The sequence below is a fragment of the Natator depressus genome, chromosome 2 (assembly GCF_965152275.1).
Source record: "Natator depressus isolate rNatDep1 chromosome 2, rNatDep2.hap1, whole genome shotgun sequence".
NCBI lineage: Eukaryota > Metazoa > Chordata > Testudines > Cheloniidae > Natator > Natator depressus.
The window spans coordinates 190,622,158-190,641,228 of record NC_134235.1 but is presented as its reverse complement, the minus strand read 5'-3'; the positions used below and the strand labels follow the sequence as shown (position 1 = coordinate 190,641,228).

At 42.1% G+C, this 19,071-nt stretch overlaps 1 protein-coding gene across 2 annotated transcripts in view; it reads right to left on the bottom strand.

The window, feature by feature from the left end:
- Positions 1–19,071, bottom strand: part of GADL1 (glutamate decarboxylase like 1) — a 111,582-nt gene that overhangs the window by 24,566 nt on the left and 67,945 nt on the right. The gene's annotated exons all lie outside the window — the stretch shown is intronic.

The window sequence follows — 19,071 nt, the reverse complement described above, 5'->3', positions numbered from 1 at the left end:
TGAAAATTGAGTACTTAGGCCATGTTATAGTGCTTTTCATTTGTAGATCCCAAAGGACTTTACAAATGTGCTTCTTAATCCCCATTTTATGCAGACGGGGAAACTAATGAACATAGAGGTTAAGCTGCCCACAGTCAAATAGAGATCAGCAACAGAGCTGGGAACAGAACCTAGGGCACATCGTTGCCAAGCCAATGCCTTATCTGTTGGGCCACACTGACTCATAGCAGAATTTTACCATTAATATGTATGCTGCACTATACCTTCAAGACTCTTCAAGCAGGCTGTGCAAAGACTCCAGGTGCAAAAAGTCAGCTTCACAGAGCCAGACACTACACGCTTCCCCCACAACTGAAAGCAAGGTATGGAAATTCTACAAGTCAGTGCAGCTATTGCCCATATTAGCCTGCTACTCGCAGACTATGGAACACACTGCGTGGGCCAAAGTCACTAATTCATTGAACCAATGGCAACAGGTGTGGAGGGCAAACAGACTGGGGGAACTTAGTGCATCATGGAAGCACAGCCAATGTGTGCACTGAACTGATGTTTCCAATGCTTTTCCTGTAGTATTTTAGCCAGCAAATTATTTCCTGGTCTTTTTCATTGCAGTTTTTGGAACTGATGCTTTGGAACATTTTATGTAACATGTACTCTGCCTTTGACTGTGGCAGGAGAGCACGTAGCCCCATACACACCACACAACTGTGCCTTTCAGACTCAAGAGGCCTAAATGCAAAACAAGTCCAGAGCACAAGGGAAAAAAACCAGAAGGCACCAAAGAAGCTTCAGATGAGTTGCTCTGTAAATCAGGTGTTCTATAAGTCTCACATGTCAAAGGTCACTAACTTAAAATAATCAAAGTGAATCAACACCAGGTTTACAGGTCAACTTGAGTCTGAGGGCCATCTCTTAGCAGGAAGAACAGCTCAGGGGAACATGTAGCAGCCCATGCCCACTTCCCTTTCCATTTCCACAGACAGATTTACAAAATTTGGGGCATACAAATGACCCATTACAGTTGCCAAGCTGGTCACCTGCAAGTACCTGCTGTGTGCATGCACACAGACTATTTCAATGTATATACTCTGTACATGCAAATGTAAGCATGCAATAGTGCAGATCTAACTTTATAAATCTGACCCATGATGGACTCCCAATTAAAAAAACCCAACTATTACATGGCATAACCTCTCCATACCCAAAGTACTATGGGGCACTTACATAGCCACTGTGCATGCATCCAATGAAGTGAGCTGTAGCTCACGAAAGCTTATGCTCAAATAAATTTGTTAGTCTCTAAGGTGCCACAAGTACTCCTTTTCTTTTTGCGAATAGAGACTAACACGGCTGCTACTCTGAAATCTGCATGTAGAGTGGCTACAGAATAAGGCTCTCCTATTAACATTCTAGAAACTCTAAACTGTTATTTTAAACCCAGATGATTTTCATTATAACCAGATTAAATTAACAAAACTAGTGTATCATATCATATGCTCAGCGGCTTGGAATCTTGCTTGACACTGTATTTCCTATACATAGATCTCCACTTTAAAAATATTTTCTATACACATCCCAGTTTCCTTTTATTTATTTTTAAATTCTACAGTCATCTGTGAGTGGATACTTATCAGTTACCTCTATCACACTGCACAGCCAATTCACCTATGTCACTGATCTCCCTGTACAAACTTTGTCTTAATTGCTGGCCTTTCCAGAGATTATGATTCAGTTTATTTTGAAGATGTAAATGCCATCCATTCAGTAAGTTTCTGGACTAGATCCTCAGCTGTACCAGAATTATGCTCAGCATGCAAGCTAATTTAGAGCAGCCTCAGAACTGTTCAAAGTTACATAAAATGATTCAACACACCTGTCCCAAGAACTGCCATGAAAATGGCCAGGAAATAATCCTGCTAAAATAGCACAGAAAAGTCCCAGTTCAATGGCACACACTAACATCCTCTCAGGGATTGTTACACAAACGAGGGATGACAGGAGATCACCACATTTCAGCCACTGCCACACCCACTCTCATCTCCAGCACATCAGAGTTATATAGAGCTGTTTACACCAACTCTTAGCCACTCAGAGGAATTCCCAGCTTCCCATTTAGCGGAATTTTATGGGTCCTCTTCCTCTCAAGAGGCACATTGGGGCTGTAGTGGAGGCCATAAGGTAGCCCTCTTGATCTTACAGTCCAGAATGTTGTGCGTTTTCCTGAAGGGAACCACACATGCACAGTATTCATTGACCTTTTCTAGATATTTTCAATGGTTGACAGTATTTATTAGTCTTCCCTCCGCCATCCCACAGAACTCCTTCCACAAGCTCTAAACCTGAAAGTTATTTTCCAGCTTTTACCAAAAGGAAAATCTTTGGCTGATTCTCTGTTATAAAACACATTTTCCAGTTATATAATCTAAAATTCATCTTACATTCTTTCCCTTAGAAACTGGCAATGCTCTTAAGACACAGGGATGAGAATTATTATAGGGATAGTTTTTATAATTTTGGATCTGGCAGTATAAAATGTTTCATCAGTTCAATTTGAGTCTTACCAAAATCCACCCTCAAACTTTCTGAACAGAACTTCACATTTCCTCTTATTACCTACCACTACATATTTTATCACATGATAGTAGATTTCTATAGTCAGAGACTGGGTTTCAGGCTTTTGCAATTAAATGGAAACTGGTATATTTGAATTCCTTGATTGTGGCAAAGACACTAATCTGATGCCAGTTTAAGCCATGAAACATTTCATGGATATCTGGTAATGACAGTGGCGGAAGCATTTCCTTGGTTTTATCAAATAACTTGATAATTGCAGTAACAATAGCGTAATGATGTACCAATTCCACAGCACCTTTCAAACTCCTTGCTTCTTCTTTACTCTAAGACAATTCTGGAAAAAAGATTAATCATTCTGGGACGGAAAAAAAAAGGTTAAAAGCTTGTAAAGGAAAATAGTATCATGTATTTTCATTTTCTGCTGTGGCAGTGGTAATTTAGGGAAGGAGAGGAGACTAACACAACTTGGATTGCTTTTGATCTCCATCTAGTGCGTGAATTAAAGAATTGCATGAATGTAGGGAGTGACTTCCTGATTTGGAATTAAGCAACAGTACAGTTCTTTATATTGTTTTAAATTAACCCTCAGCAAAAGACTGAGTAAGCTTGAAAGAGCAGGAATTTCCAAATGGCCACGGTTGTCTGATGAAAGCCAGATGTTCTGCAATGATCTTATTTTCTAATCTCTTTGCTACATTCGTTGCTCATTATATGATGTTTGCTCAAAATTCTACTGGAAATATATATTTGATATATTTTTCACTTCTAAAATCCATTCTGTTGGGTATTTTTACTATCAAAAATGTGTGTCCTTTTTGTGCTTCACATCATCTATAATGCTTATCTGTGCATCAGAGACACTATCTCACAGTCGGTGGGTCAGTAACACAACAAACCTGATAAAGGACCTCTGAGCAATTTCACTGTGACAGTCCCTGGCAGCTTTAGGCTTAGCAGTGATGTAGATGAATCGGGCAAGCTTGGCTAACCCTGGACTGTGTTGGCTAAGTAGGTCTAGGTTCTGGCCAGTGGCCACTCCCTTCAGAAAACCTATTACATCAATAGACTCCTTACATCAATCAAAGCACTGAAACTCAGTGGCAAAATCATTACCTAAGAGCTCCTTTGATCATGCTGGCTCTGAACGAGGGTTCACACAGCATGCACTGAACTCTCCAAAGTCCTGTCTCAGGATGTACTGGGCTCAACATGAAAACTGGGGTATATTCTTTCGGGGGCACAGCTTCTTCTGATTGTTCCAATTCCCTGTACAAAGCACCAAGTTCACCTACAGTATTATGGTGCTAGATACCAATGTTGAACAACAATATAGTAGTCCAAAACTTTGGTCAAAAATCGAGAAGGAATATCCCAAGAAGTTGCAAAACAATGTTCAAGGCCTCTGCCCTGCAGTGAACCAAGAATGACTGAAAGAAGGATACTGATATCTTTCCATATAAAAAAGCAGCTTCCAGAGATCCTGATCCACAGATACCCCAAGTCAGGGAGTACTTACCTCCCTGCTTCCTATTAGATGCCATGTCATGTCAGTTCCCCATGTCCACAAAGGGAATAATTACAGACCATCTATAGAGCCCTGGGCAGATGCAAAAATTTGGATCCGCATCTGTGATAATTAACTTGTATCCGACCCATGATCTGCACTCCACCTTTTTATATATATCTATATATCTATCCACATTCGCATTTGCATCTGCACCAGCCCCCTACCTCACTAAGAGAGCCCTGCATGGATACCAAAATTGGATCCACATCCAATCTGCAAAGATGTTAAACACAACTGCAATTGCGTCCGCAGATTAAGATATTGCCGGATATAAAGCAGATATTCGCAGATTTTCAGGACTCTAACCATCTACTCAGGCTGAAAGCCATACATAGCAATTGGGCATAAGGGACCTCTCCGTGTATCCTTTTAAGTCTTCACAAAGGCTGAGTAGTTTCTTCCTTGGATGACTGACAGTTCAAATGTCTTCAGTTAAAAGTATATACTAGTTTTCAAACATTTGTGGATTCAGTTCTCAGTGGATATACATGCTACGTTGAATATAGGATTGTATATCTTTACAAACATGCTTTCACATTTCATTGAACACCAACCTCTCAGTGATAACTACATTCAAAGTAAATATATACTTTCTATTCTAAATCTTAAGTAATACTCTGTATAAAATTACATATTATAAAAAAAGGACAGCAGCAATTGCTCCTTGGAAGGTTGGAGAAAATTCACACATACTGTAGGATCTTCCCTAACAGCGGCTTGTCTCCTCAGAAAATAGCACACTGTGGACACATCGGTGAAAATTATGTTCATATAAAAACTGAAGAGAAATATTTTTTTCTTTTTAGCAGTAGATTTTGCATGACTGCACCCAGCGGACGTTAACAGTGTGTATGCTAATTAGTAGCTCAAACCTATTCCTGTTGTTCTGGTGCCCCCTAATGGTCTTACTAGTTCACTACCTGCTATGGCTTCAGATATTTTGTTAAGCAGAATTTTGCAGGGTTAAAAATGCATGTGTGGCTCTATGTACAGTTACAGTGGCACTGTTTATGTATCAGGATGGCTGCATTCTGAAAACAAGTCTAGCTGTTAAGATTCAGCATAGATTTCAATACACATTGAATGCCCAAGCACTAAAGCCATTTAAGTCCTTTACCAGCTTTTAACTGGCATGAAAAATGAATCACAACTGAGAGAATGCTTCACTGGGAAGCTCAAGCAAGGGATATGGAATTTTCCATAAGGTATGGTTTAGAAATTTCAAGGTTAGTGTTGTTTATAAAAAGAACCAGATTCACAAAACAGAAGCCTGCTTGCAGGGTTGACAGAGGCCATGAATTTCCACAACCCAGCTGAGATGCCACACGTCCAGCCAGATTGCAGGAAAGCCCTGCAATTGCTGCTGCATCCCTCTTCCCCAAAGAAATACCAATACTGCTGCCAACCCAGCTATCTATCACCACAACCCACTGTCATCCCCCACCCCAGATACCTCCAGCACCTCCCACCATACCACTCATTACTTGGCACCCCCAAACACTCTCCAGCATGCACCCATCCCAGGAAGAGCTGCCAAGTTTTGTGTAGCTCCTTGTTCTACCTTTGAGTCACAGTATAGAACACAAGGTATTGCACCCAACCCTAGGTACCTATTGGGACCTCACTATGACCAAAAATGATGAATTAGTCACTTGACTAGCAGTTAGAGGATGAGAAAGTACTTTCCAGTCCATTAGTAACTAAGGAGGACGTTAAAGAACATCATCTACTAGAGATAAACATTTTAAACTTAGCAGGCCCAGACAACTTTCACCCAGGAGTCTGAAAAGAGCAGACCGAGGAGATCTCTGGCCCATTGTTAAACATTAATTGATGTTAATGTTTAATAGATCTTGGAATACTGAAGAAATTCTGTAAGACTGAAGAGTGCTAATGTTGTGTCACTATTTTAAAAAGGGCAAGTGGGATGACTCAGGCAACTACAGGCCAGTTAGCCTGACATCAGTCCCAGGCAAAACAATGGAAAGTCTGATATGGGATTCAATTACGAATTAAATGATAGCTATTTAATTAATACCAGTCAATATGGTTTTATGGAAAATAGGTCTTGTCAAATCAACTTGATTTCATTCTCTGATGATATAACAAGTTTGTTGTACTTTATTAACCAATGCCTAATTACCTTTAAAAATCTGTCTTAGGTGTTCTGATGCTGAGTGTTGCAGTGCCTAACTTTTAGGCACTTAGAAAAAAAAAATCACAGGAACACCACCGTGATTTACAAAGCCTGAGAAGAGCACCTAGGCTCTAAACAATGAATGGGGAGAGACAGGCACGTTAGAATGCGATCCACAAAGAAGCACACTAGGCGAGGAGCCATCTAAGCTAGCCAATGGGAGATGGAAACCAGAGGGGTATGCTAAGCCCCATCCCTCTCACAGAGATAGATGACTAAGACCAGGCAACAGGGCCATGCATATCTCTGCCAGCGATTCATTAACTGGGAAATATGGGCGCTCCTGTGTCTAACTCACAGTGGGGCCTGCGCTGGTAAGTGTGCTCAGAAGCCCCTACCTCCACACAAAACAGTTGTGAGGGAGGGCAGAAAGGAGGATGAGGACCTCCCTTATGACCTTTGGGGATGTGAAAGACCACTGATTCAAGTCCCCCCTCTGCCTGATGAGAATGGATTTAAACAGGGAACAGCCACCTCTCAGGTGAGCGCTCTAACCACCAAGCTATGGGATATTCTGATGTGGGTCTCCCTAAATCTCGCCTCCTGAAGTTGTTCCACTTTAATTAAATAACTGAATAATGAAATATTAATTGGACCAGCAAAAGAGTTAGAATGACTCTATAGCCCAGTGGTTAGGGAACTCACTGAAGAGGTGGCAGATGTCCATTCAAAGCCCTTCTCCTCATCTGGCAAAGGCAAAAATATAGGCAACTACCAAACTTTTATTCCAAAAATGTAGGGACAGCATGAGTTTAAGCACCTCCAGGCTTAGGCATCAGCCAAGCAGGAGTTTTGTGAATCTTAGTTGTGCCTAAAAACAGGACTTAGGCTCCTAAATCTTAGTGTTAGACACCTCAGTACCTTTGTAAACCTAGCCCATAGTCGTAAGGCTTTTGACTTATTACCACAAGACATTCTGACTTAAAAACAAACAGGATTAAAATTAGCATTATACAATTTCAATAAATTACCCGCTAAAAGGATTAAGACCTGACTAAATAAAGATTTCAAAAAGTGATGGTCAATGGGGAGTCATCATTGAATGAGGGTCTTTCTAATGAGGTTCCATGGAATTCGTTACCAGGCCCAACACTATTCAACATTTTCACCAATTAGCTGGAAATAAATATAAAATCTCTGCTGATGTAATCTGTGGGTGACACAAAGATTGGTGGAGTGGCAAATAATGAGGAGGCCAGTGCAGTCAGACAGCGTGATCTGAATCTCTTGTTAAGCTCTGCTCCTTGAAACAAATTGCTTTTTAATACAGCCAAATGCAAAGGTTACATCTAAGAAGAAGGCATGCAGGCCGTACTACAGAATAGAGGACTGTGTCCTGGCAAGAAGTGACTTTGAAAAGAATCTAGGGGTCAGAATGTACAAACAACTCAACATGAGGTCCCTACGTGATGCTGTGGCAAAAAAGGCGAATGTGATCCTTGGATGTATAAACAGGGGAGAAGAGAGTAGAAGTAGGGAAGAGGGCATGCTAGAATACTGTGTCCAGTTCAGGTATCCAGATTTTTAAAAAGGATGTTGAAAAATTGGAGAGGGTGCAGACAAGAGCCACAAAATTGATTCAAGAGCTGGTGACAATGCCTCACAACGAGACTTAAAGTGCTCTATAAGTTTAGCTTACCAAAAAGAGGATTGAGTGGTGACTTCGTTACAGTGCATAAGTACCTTTGTGGGGAGAAAATATTAGGTACTAAAGGGCTCTTCAATCTAGCAGAGAAAGGCATAACAAGACCTCCCTACTGCAAAATGAAGCCACACACATTGCAAGTAAATACAAATTTTCAACAATGATGCTGATTAACCACTGGAACAAACTACCAAGGGAAGTGGGATATTCTCCATCTCTTGGGGTCTTCAAACTTTCAAGTGGAAGGAGTTGAAACTACTAACAGTCTGTTTTCACACAGCTTGTATGACTGTCTCCCCTCCGCTAGACTGCCAAAGGAGGGACAAGGCACGAAAACTGTCTGCCTTCCCCTCCCCCTCCCACACACTCCCATGCATCGTGTCTCTTCATTGTCAGAGTAAAGACACAAGCACTGTAGCAGCCTAGAACTGCTGCCAACACGAGACACCTCAAAGGGGATGCATCCCATTCCTCTTCTGCAGCCTCCAGCAGAGAATGCATGTCACCCCCTGCATAAAGGTGGAAGATGAGCTATTGTTCCGGTATTTGCTCCGCAATAGTTCCCAGAGGCACTCTTTGGCTGCTCAGGCAGAATGCTTCCAGAACCCCCTACTCCTTCTTGGTCTCTCGGCATACTCTCCACACAGTGGCTTAAAGCAACAATCTAGCCATACCTTTACATTGGCAGCCTTTATGTAATATCTAGTTAAACCATTGTTCCCATTATATGAGTAACTTGGGTATATTTTTGCCATCTCTTTCAAAAATTCCCCATAACAGAGCTGAGTCTTGCAACCTAGTGCCAGTGTTTTGCAGTACTGTACGTGAGCAACAGGTTCCGTTTCCAGGACCAAGTTCATCCCTGGTGTAATGGAGTCTTTCCCCAAAGGAGTTACTAGGGGCAAAATTGGCCCAACTTTGTCTCACTTTCTGGGCTAGCATGGCAGATCCCCCCTAAGAGGTGGGGAAAACCAAAGGGAACATTCACATGGTTAAACAGTCACTGTTTTCTGGATGATTAAGGAGAAGCTCCAAAAGGGAGTCCAGTCTGGTCCTCTGGCAAACAGATGACCCGAGGGCTTCCATGTTTACGAGTGAAAGAACCTCACAGCTTCTACCCAGGAGAAGATAAATTGTCCAGATCATCAATGTGTAATTACTTCTTTCATCACTGGCATTCCACCACACAGGGCACATTGTCGTCATTCATTAACTTTACACTGAAACCAGCAGAATGCTAGGATGCACCAGGCACTTGCAGCACACAGCTGGTGCCGGTTACCCTGGACAGGAATGGTACAATCAGCTGAGCTGACCGGGTAGTAATGGAGTGGTTAGGTATAAATTAGGGGTGTAAACACGGTTTAAAAAGTTAACCATTGAAATGATTAAAAATATTTCATTTAAATGGTTAACTGATTAAGCGGCTGGGGCCGATCCGACTGGTGCCGCTGGGCCTGCTCTAGCCAGGGAGCGCTGCTCTGGAGGCACTGCTCCAGCGCTCCAGCCAGGTGGTGCAGGGCAGCTGGGGTCAGCGGACTGGGCAGACAGCGTGGGGCCACTGGGGTTGGCGGACTGGGCGGCCAGATCCGGGCCACTGGGGCCGGCCAGCCCGCCAGCCCAGGGTTAACAGTTAAGGCCAGCTAACTGGTAAGACTACTGCTTATGCAGCTAACATTTTACATCCCTAGTATAAATGGGAATGAACACTACAGTGCAATATTAATGACTACACTAATATGGTGAAAAGGTTTGTAACCAGAGACAACCTCTCTTCTTGTGGAAAAGGTTTGTTCAAAAAGCCGATACTAATAGACAACCCAGTGTTCATTACTCATTTATAAGATTGTGATTTACAACAATTACTACTTCTGACATTTAAGTAACTTCATAAATATTTTACATAACCAAAGACACTCCTGTTACCACACACCGGCAGTAAGAGAAACTGCCTTTAAACTGTGCAAACAAAGACCATTGCAATCTGTATTACACAATCTGTATATGATGGGGTTACTTGTGATGGTAGGGGCAGGGCTCAGCACCCCTGGGGCTCACTTTTGGTTTTTGTCTTTTGTTCCTAAAAGCTTGTGCTTCAGGGCTTCAGCTGACCAGGAGGGGATTTCTCCATCATCAATATATTGGGGGCAGAGGATCTAGTCTCCTTCCTCTGAACAGTCAGGGATGAGCATGGCTGGAGATGGCACAATGCAAGCTGTAGCCATTAATTCTGTGCATTAAAATCTGATCTATATTTGTTAAAAGAGAAGAAAAGGCCTTTAGTCAGGTAAAATCTGGGCACTGAATGAATAAAGCTTCTAGCGAGCTCAAGATTCCAATGCTTAGACATTCTTGGGATGCTTCAATTATCGAGTTCTCCTGTGATGTATATCAGGTTTCATTTTGATCCCTAGTCCATTAAACATTATCTGTGACACATTCAAAATAACTGTAGTTTGGAGTTCAGCATGTAACTCAAACTCTTTTTTCTTCCATCATTGGTTATTAATGTGTGTACAGCATGGAGAAAGACACTGCATAATGAAGAGGTGCACAGAGATGCACGAACACAATGACACTTTATAAAAGAAGCGTATAGCACCGTACAGAAGTAAACAGAGCTAAGTAACACAAAATTAACCTCTTGTTGAACCTTGGAATGCATCTTCCCGGGGGGAAAAAACCCACTAGAGCAGGTATAAAAGATCATATTAAATACCAACTGATATTTTAAAACTTCAAAAGGGAATGAAGGAATAGAAAGTAAGTACTCAGATTTAAGCAGAGCAAAAATTATGCTGTTTGTTCAAAGGGGCCGGGTGGAGTCAGGGATCCAGACACACTAACTGAAGCTGACCGATTATGCAGAGTGTATCACCATGCACTGGCTAATACGTAAGCCTCAGAATTGAAGATATTTGATGGTAAATAGGGCAGGAATGACAAAAAAATTACTTTCTGCAAAAATCATACTGCCGACACAAAATCCTCTGCTGCCTGGGACCCCTAGTTTTTTTTGAGGGGGGGGGGGTTAAGTAGCTGACAGTAAAATAAGTAGTAAGACGTTGACTATGCTTATCAGAGAGAAACTGGCAAATGCAGGAGATGTAATAATCCAACATCTTTTTCTAAAAATTGAGGTTTAACTCAGTGCCACTAGAGAGTCACCATTACTCCTAACCTAGTTCTACCACCGTCATTTCAAGAACAGTAATGTTTATTCTAGATAAGTCTGATAAAAATCATCATATCTGAAAAGTGTGATGAGCAATTCCTGAAAGCTTCCTGGAATCTGTGGCAAAACATGTAATTTTTGTTCCATTTAATCTCTACAGCAATAGCGAACGGATTCTGCAATGCTGCTGAATATGGCAAAACATGTCCAAGAGTTGCTATTATTGAGCTATTTTGAAACAATTAGGATGAATCAGTAAATGCATGCATGCAGGGGTAGGAGTCAGGAACTCACGTTCTAACCCCGCTCCATCTATGGAGCGAACTACTTAATCTCTTTGCCTCAGTTTCCTCATTGGTAAAATACTACCTCATTAATTACCTAACTCTCAAGGGTGTGCTCAGGATTAGCTAATGAGACACATTCAGCCTAAATTTCCACTAGTTTCCTATGCTCTTTAAATAGTGTCAACACTAGCAATTTTTTAAAAAATTCAGTCTATTTTCTGGCTGGGTGGTGTTGCACCGTTCAACTTGCATGGTAGAGAGGGCTGGCTAATCCAGGACATGCCAATTTCTTCTTTGTTCCTCTTTTCAGCAGATTCTGCTCGTGACTATTTTCTCTCCATTCCTCAAATAACTCCTAATACTCCGAGCCTGATTACCACTGTGGCTCTCCAGTTTTACACCACTGTAACTACTGAAAGCAATGGAGTAACTGAGCCGGTGAATCAAAACCACTATTTCCTTATTAGAATGCTCAGACAGTCTACCTTTCTAACTCTTCGTCCACACAAACACACTGACGGAGGATATCATGGCTCAGAAAAGCGTGTCACAGGCTTTCTACCATGGCCTCATTTCCTATGCAAAGAGACAAAGACTGTCTGAGAACTCACTTATCCGGGACAGACGTGGAGACAGATTTTCTTCTTCCTTACTTCTACCCTAAGTAAAGGGAGGGCAAAATTCTATTGTTCAGACCTGGTAAAATGCTGCATCCACTTCAAATTGACGCAAAAGACTATTTTGTTTTTATTTAGGCCAGGCCTACACTGCAGACCTATCCTGGCATAACTATATCGCTCAAGGGTGTGAAAAATCCACACCGCTTAGCAATGTAGTTATACCGACCTGACCCCCCACGTAGACAGCGCTATGTCAACAGGAGGTGGATTAACTACGCTGACAGGAGAAGCTCTCCCATCGGCGCAGCAGCGCCTTCACTACAGAGGCCCAGCTGCATCAATGCAGCTGCCCCATTGTCGCACTGTACGTGAAGACAAGCCCTTAGAGAGAAGCCAGCCATAGGAGAATGCCAGTCCACAGCTTGAGGTGCCTTTCCCATCAGGCAACACAATTTGGAATGGCACAAAGTGCAGGGAAATGAAGAATCCAGCCCTACCAAGCCCCAGCATCCTTGGAGTCTATGGTCCTTCAGTTTGGAAAAAAAAAAAAAAAAAAAAAAGGCTCTTTACCCTCTTTCTCCCAGGAAACACCCCATAAAAGCTGTTCACACTGAGATATTTTGAAATCCAGAGGGTTTATTTTAATTCAATGCTTTTAAAAAAAAAAAAAAATCAATCTGCAAACAGTATTTCATGTGCTGTGGAAGTGTTCTTTCAACATCTGGAATGGAAGTATAAATGAATTGGGCCTTTCGAGGTTTTACTAAGGCTGCATAGAAGATTTAGAAGGCCCAGGCCAAGTGGAAGCAATGCCTTCTGCAGTGGTTTATCCCTCCCCCCCAACACCACAAAAGTCCCAGTCTTGTTATACACTATAGCTCCGCCCTAGAGGGTTCAGTCTTTCACTTTGTTTCTGCCATTCTCCCAAACCTTGGTGTTTTAATTTCCTCTTTGTCTCCATCCTCCCTGATTGTTTTCCTTCCTTTCTGGTCCCTCTTCCATGACCATTTTGGCCATGATGGGTTTTGCCACAATCGAAGACTGTGACAGAGTGCAGGGAGTGAATAGGGGAGCCTGCACTCTGGTCACTTAGATGCTAATTAGTGCCCCAGGAGAAGCTGATTGGGGGTAATTATCTGATCAGGCTGGTGGGCTGGGTGGGATAAAAACTCAATTGGCCCCATCAGTCCAGGGCTGATAAAGTAGGCACAGGAAGGAAGTGGAGGGGGTCAGAAGAGGGAGGAACAGGGCTAGCTGAGTCTAGTCATTCAGGGGCCTCAGAGTGGGGAGACCTCTCTGCCCTCAGGTCCTGCTGAGAGGGCCTAAAGCTTGGCTAATATTGTATATAGGCATGGGACTGTGGTGATACTGGTGAAGAGAAACTGACAAAGTTTCACTGAGAGCACACCCGGTGGAACCTGTGTGGTTTCTACGGGAAGAGAACAGGAGTGGAGACTGGCCCCTGTTACGCATGGGGGGTTGTCCAGGATTGTGATTCCCGCAGCTGTGGTGACAGAGGACTAGACAGGGAAAGCCGGTGCAAACAGACAGCATTTGGGTGATGGAGCAGACACTACTATGGTTAGTGGAGCAACAAATGGAGATGCAGAAGGCTATGCAATTGTTCCTGGCATCCTACTAGGTAGAACGACAGTCCCTCCTTGCGTGGAAGGCTGAGCAGCAGAAGCGTCCACAAGAGTTTATAAAGGAACAAGCACAAGCATAGCAGCAATGCATACAAGGTCTGGTGAGTCTCAGTACCGGGAACAGGGGAAGAGTTGGCTGCAGAGAAGTAGGTCTGAGCGGCAATGTAATCGCCGGCGATGTTACCCTTCAAGTGTAGACATACTCTTTAAAGCTAGCAGTCCTGGCATTGTCCCTTAACAATTCTCAAGCAAAGGGGTGGCTTATCTTGAGCCATTCTTTCCTTTCCTGCCCATTTTTGAAGACATTCTCCAGTTGCATTAAGCAATTATAGTCATGCAGAAAACAGCCCGACAAACAGTATTAATAAATTATTACAGAGCATCTCCCAATCCATCATAGCTATGACTGTCGGGCCAATCCCACTCCCATGGATTTCAGTGCAAATCTCTCCATTTATTTTAATGGGAATTGGAGGAGTCCTTATAGGAGGACTCTTTGGCTCACACAGACTGATTCTACAGCCCATGAGACTTTGCTGAGATTAAGAATTACTCATGTAAACAAGAGTTTACAGAATCAGGACTGCAACACCTACTCTCCCGAAGTACACATTTTTAAAGTCAAATTTCTTAATGAGGAAAAGGGAAATGTAAAGTAATGTAAAGAGAGTGATGGGGTAAAAGAGAACACTCTGAGCCCAAATCCTGCATACCATATGCAGACAAAACTCACAGTGATACCAAGGGGCCATTTGGCTGTGCAAAAAGTTGGCCCTCTTGTTTAATGTAGCAGCTGTGAATTGTGCCATTAATTTTTTGCTGTCCTAAGATAAATAATGAAGGGGCAAATACTAGTCATCCAGATTATTCTAGGTCTTGCATTTCTTGCCCACTCAAAACTCCTACTGCAGTCAATGGATATTTTGGGTGTGCAGAATTGGGCCCTTGATTTCTATTTGATTAATACTACAAGACTCGGAAGTTGTGAAGGCAACCCTATTTCAACCCCCTTACGTTTCTACATTGATAGACAACTTTTCAGTCTATAAATGTATCAGAACACTACTCATGTGATAGGCTCTTTTACCAACCTCACTATCCGCTAACCAGAAACATGTTTTTCTCCAAAAGGTGGGTAGGAGTGGGAAGGAGTTAGTCTGGATAAAGGGGGAAATGACACACCAAGGTTTAGGTTTTATAGCACAGCTACATACGAGTGCAGAAAAAGTATCTTACACTCATAAAATGCTTTGCCTTCTGGTCACTGAAATATAATCAAACTAATTTTTGTAAAACTTGACCAAAAAATCCTATAAAGGACAGCATCCAAACACAAAAAGGCAAAATCCAAATAAACTTTCAGACTAAAAGGCCAGTATCAGAACTAAAATAATTTTGTATAGAAGCCGTACAGACATGACAGGAATATGATGCGCGAACATACATTGTTCAGAAATACAATACAGATGAAATTCACCCCAGTGCAAAGGACCCACCACTTGGTCAATTACATCACTTAAATCCGGCTTTCTGGGCTTACCTGGTGTCTAGTATGTTCCTTTGGTCCTCTGCACTGGGATAAACTTCATCCTACACGAACACATAAAATTATGGCCCATATCCTCTTCTGAGCACAGATTCCAATGGGCCAGTAGAATAGGGAATCAACCAGAAGAAAGTTACTACTCCCTTTTCTTGGTGCTGGTTTTATGCTTGTCCCAGGCCCAGCAGAGTTTGGAGCAGCCTGCAATCTCCTCTAAAATATACCAGCTGGCAATGTCATTGGTCAGTAGAGGAGAGCAACATGCTCCAGCTGCACCCCTGACAAACCCCTTCTCCTCCCCAACACGGCCCGGGACAGGAGGCTGCAGGGGTGGCATGACCAGGAACCAACTATGCAATCTCAATGCCTTGTGGGGATTCTCTCATGCAACAGTAATCCCCAGCTACAGTGATGGAACCAGTTTCCTTCCTCTGTGCTGCTGGGGCCCTGCAAACAGAGCCGGGGGGGGGGATGGGGGGGTGCAGAACTTGACCCCTCTATGAACAAAAATGCACATGGATACCTGTAGTTATGAAATGATACCATTTGAAGTGTAGAGGGGGCTGGGTTTAAGTTTCCACTTTCCTTTCCCTCCCCTTCCCATATGGTAGGGAGCATCACAGTTTTCAGTTTTCTTTCTTTATCATGTCTTTAATTAGCTCTATATATTCCATTGGCTCCCTTTGTTTTAAAATCATACCTATTTACAGTGCATTCATAAAAGAATAAGCAGCAAAAAAACCACCAGGGGGCATGTATGGTACTAACAAAGCTATTCAAGGCTTGTCACTTTATCCAATGAGCTGCATCAATTCCAGGTTAGAAGCAATTTCCTTTATTTTGCAGTGAGAAGCATACAGAGATCCACACTAATTTCCTATTTGATTGTAACAAAAGCTTCCCATTTACCAGGACACGCCACTTATTTTTTTATAAGCCCAAGAAAGAAATCCCTCCTATCATCTTCTTTTACTTTTTCAGAATCTTGTTTTAAAGCATTTGGTTTGAATCCATTTTTGCTCTGGAGTTTGTGCTGTGTGCCAGGAACTCAAGAGGCATTTAAGGTGATATAAGCTCTTTAGAGCAACGACTCTCTCACTCTGTGCATGTGTACAGGTCCTAGCACAATGAGGCCCTGATTTTCAATGGGACCCCTAGCTGCTACTGTAAGCTTGAAAATATTTTAGTCTTTTATGGTAAAGTGCTGAATGCTCCAAATAAAGCCCATTTCAGTACATTACTAATGTCTGGCAACCTTATTTTTCCCCTCCACTTTCATTGTCTTCTGCTCTTTAAAATGCCCCAGTATATACCCCGATGAAGATCTACTGTTGACAGTATCACATCTGCTTCTAGTGGTATAGCAAGTCCATTCCCCCTCCTCCTCCTCCCCCACCCACCCACAGATTTTTGCATTTATAGGAGCCTGCATTCTAGTTTTATATTCTGTACAAATTTACAGTAAGCATTAAATGGAAAAATGCTTTGAGAGAGATAACAGTTTGTTCAGGACAACAATAGCTGTGACATCATAATCAGATCACGCCATGGCCTCAGCCAGTCCTGACTCATGCCCTGCACCACGTGGGCCATGAAATCTGGAGTAAAGCCAACGTGCAGGTAAGCTTTAAGGTTATTTTGCACCACTCTAATGGCACAAAGTCCCCTTAGCAAGGCTGAGTATATGGTCCCAGTGCTGTTAGCTTAGCATCTTTCATAAGCACTAAACTTAAATAACCTTAGAAAATCATGTATAATTCTGAGTTCTATTGCTGATTATGCAGTGTAATAAATCAGTGACTTGCACAAGGAATTTCTAACATACATCCTCACTTAATTATTCACAGACTTGCAGATCATCAAAAAAGTAGATGACTGATCTTTGTCTAAATGGAATAATTTACTGTGTTTAAGTATGGTATGAAGAGATATTGTAAATTAATTTTTTTTAATGTTCGTTTTAGTGAAATAATGAAGATATTCAGGAAGTGCCAGCAGTTAAGAAGGAAATCGTATACATCCCCACACTGAATTATGATGACATGATGCAACAAGCCTCTTAAATCTTCAACTATCTAAGTCTTAAGCCTCTTGGCAAGGATTGCACTCCTCACTACCCTCTTTTCTTCCACCTTTTCACTAATTAGTTTAGTATTAATTATTAGATTAATTATTGTAAAATATTTAAATCAACATTGAATCATGGAACTAAATTATACTGATGTTAAAGACATTAACCCCCAGGTGTTCGAATCTTTCAGCTATATTCTTTTCTGCTTCTCTCCCTCATTGAGCGTCTTTGTTGCACTTTGTGTCCCACATTTGCCTCCCCCCATTGTTGGGGATGGAGAAATAAAATAACCGCAGAGCTGCTCCCTGGATTATTGGGAAGGCGAAGGAAAACACTCTTCCCTTCCTTTGTACAGAAACTCCCTTTCTTTCCTCCAAATCCTTTCTTACAACCTACTTTCTACTGGGATGCACAGTCCCGTTCCAACCTTATAAAAGCTAACTTAACAAAGCTAACAGAATGGGATATGTTGCGGTATTTACACCACAGCCCTGATAGGTGGTGCGTGGAGCTGCACTGCTCCAGGGGAAGCACTGGGGAGACTCAGGAAGGCATTCTCTGTGTGCCTTAAGGTGCTCACTCTATTCCATCTCTACCCCTTCCCTCCTCCCTAGTGTGCCAGCCCTTCTACACAAGTGGGCACAGAGAAAGGTGGGGGGCCATCACCTCCCCTCTTCTATGCTCCTCCCTGCCCCGTTTTCAGAGTCTTGCTCACTGAGGGCACAGGCACTGTTACAGTGATAGGCCATTGACAGTTGTGTATGAAGGGGAGAGGAAGCATCTTGCGTTAAGGGGTCCTCATGATCTGACCCAACATGAGCGGCATCTTGCGATACGGAATATGGAAACCTCTCTTTTTTCCCCCACCCTGCTTGGGGCCATAGAGCACCTAATGTATTTTATAAGCTTCTTGGCGCAGGGACCATGGGCCAGATCCTCAGCTGATGTAAAACAGCATAGCTCTGTTGCAGTCAATGGAGCTCTGCTGACTTTTACCAGCTGAGTACCTGACCCATTTTTGCTTATGGGGCTTGTAAAAATGTTAGGTAATACTTCTTTTTCTTTTCTTTTTTTCCTTTTCCTTTTTTTTTTAAACAATAATATATTTGGGGGAGAGAAGATCTCATCCCAAAAGACAGAAGTATCCTGCTTTAAATTCAAAGGGGGTCTTTTTGTGTTGTGAGCACCATTGGGAGAAGAGCTGGGCTCTGCAGAAAAGATTTCCTAGCTGTGTCTAGGATTTACATATCCTCATTCCACCTTGAAATTCTACTGCCTAGTTTAATGTATGTTAAAAGGAAAAGCAGAACAAGCCACCCACCAACAATCGGCTTGGCTCACTTTGTGGCAGAGTTTCTTAGTCAAGAATACACAGATATCCCAGTTTCCATTACTTTTCTAATTAATCTTAACTGTTGGCTCCTCTTTAGTTAATTTACTCTGATCAAGGAATTTAGTACATTTTCAAAATGTTAGTAATTTTCCATAAGAGTGACAAAAGTTACCAAAAGGCTCACCATTATTTTTTTTTCCATTCTAGTCCTACTTCCTTTTATGGGTTGCTTAACATCAGAAATGTATTCTTAAGCACATCTTCCCTTACATTATCCATTGATAATGCAAGACAAGTCCCAAGGACAATGTTAAGTGTCTGAAATAGGTAATGAATGCTCTGTCTAGACAAGAGATACAGACAATACTGTTCCTCTTCTCTCAACTCCATCGTCTAACAGTTTTGATAGTAAA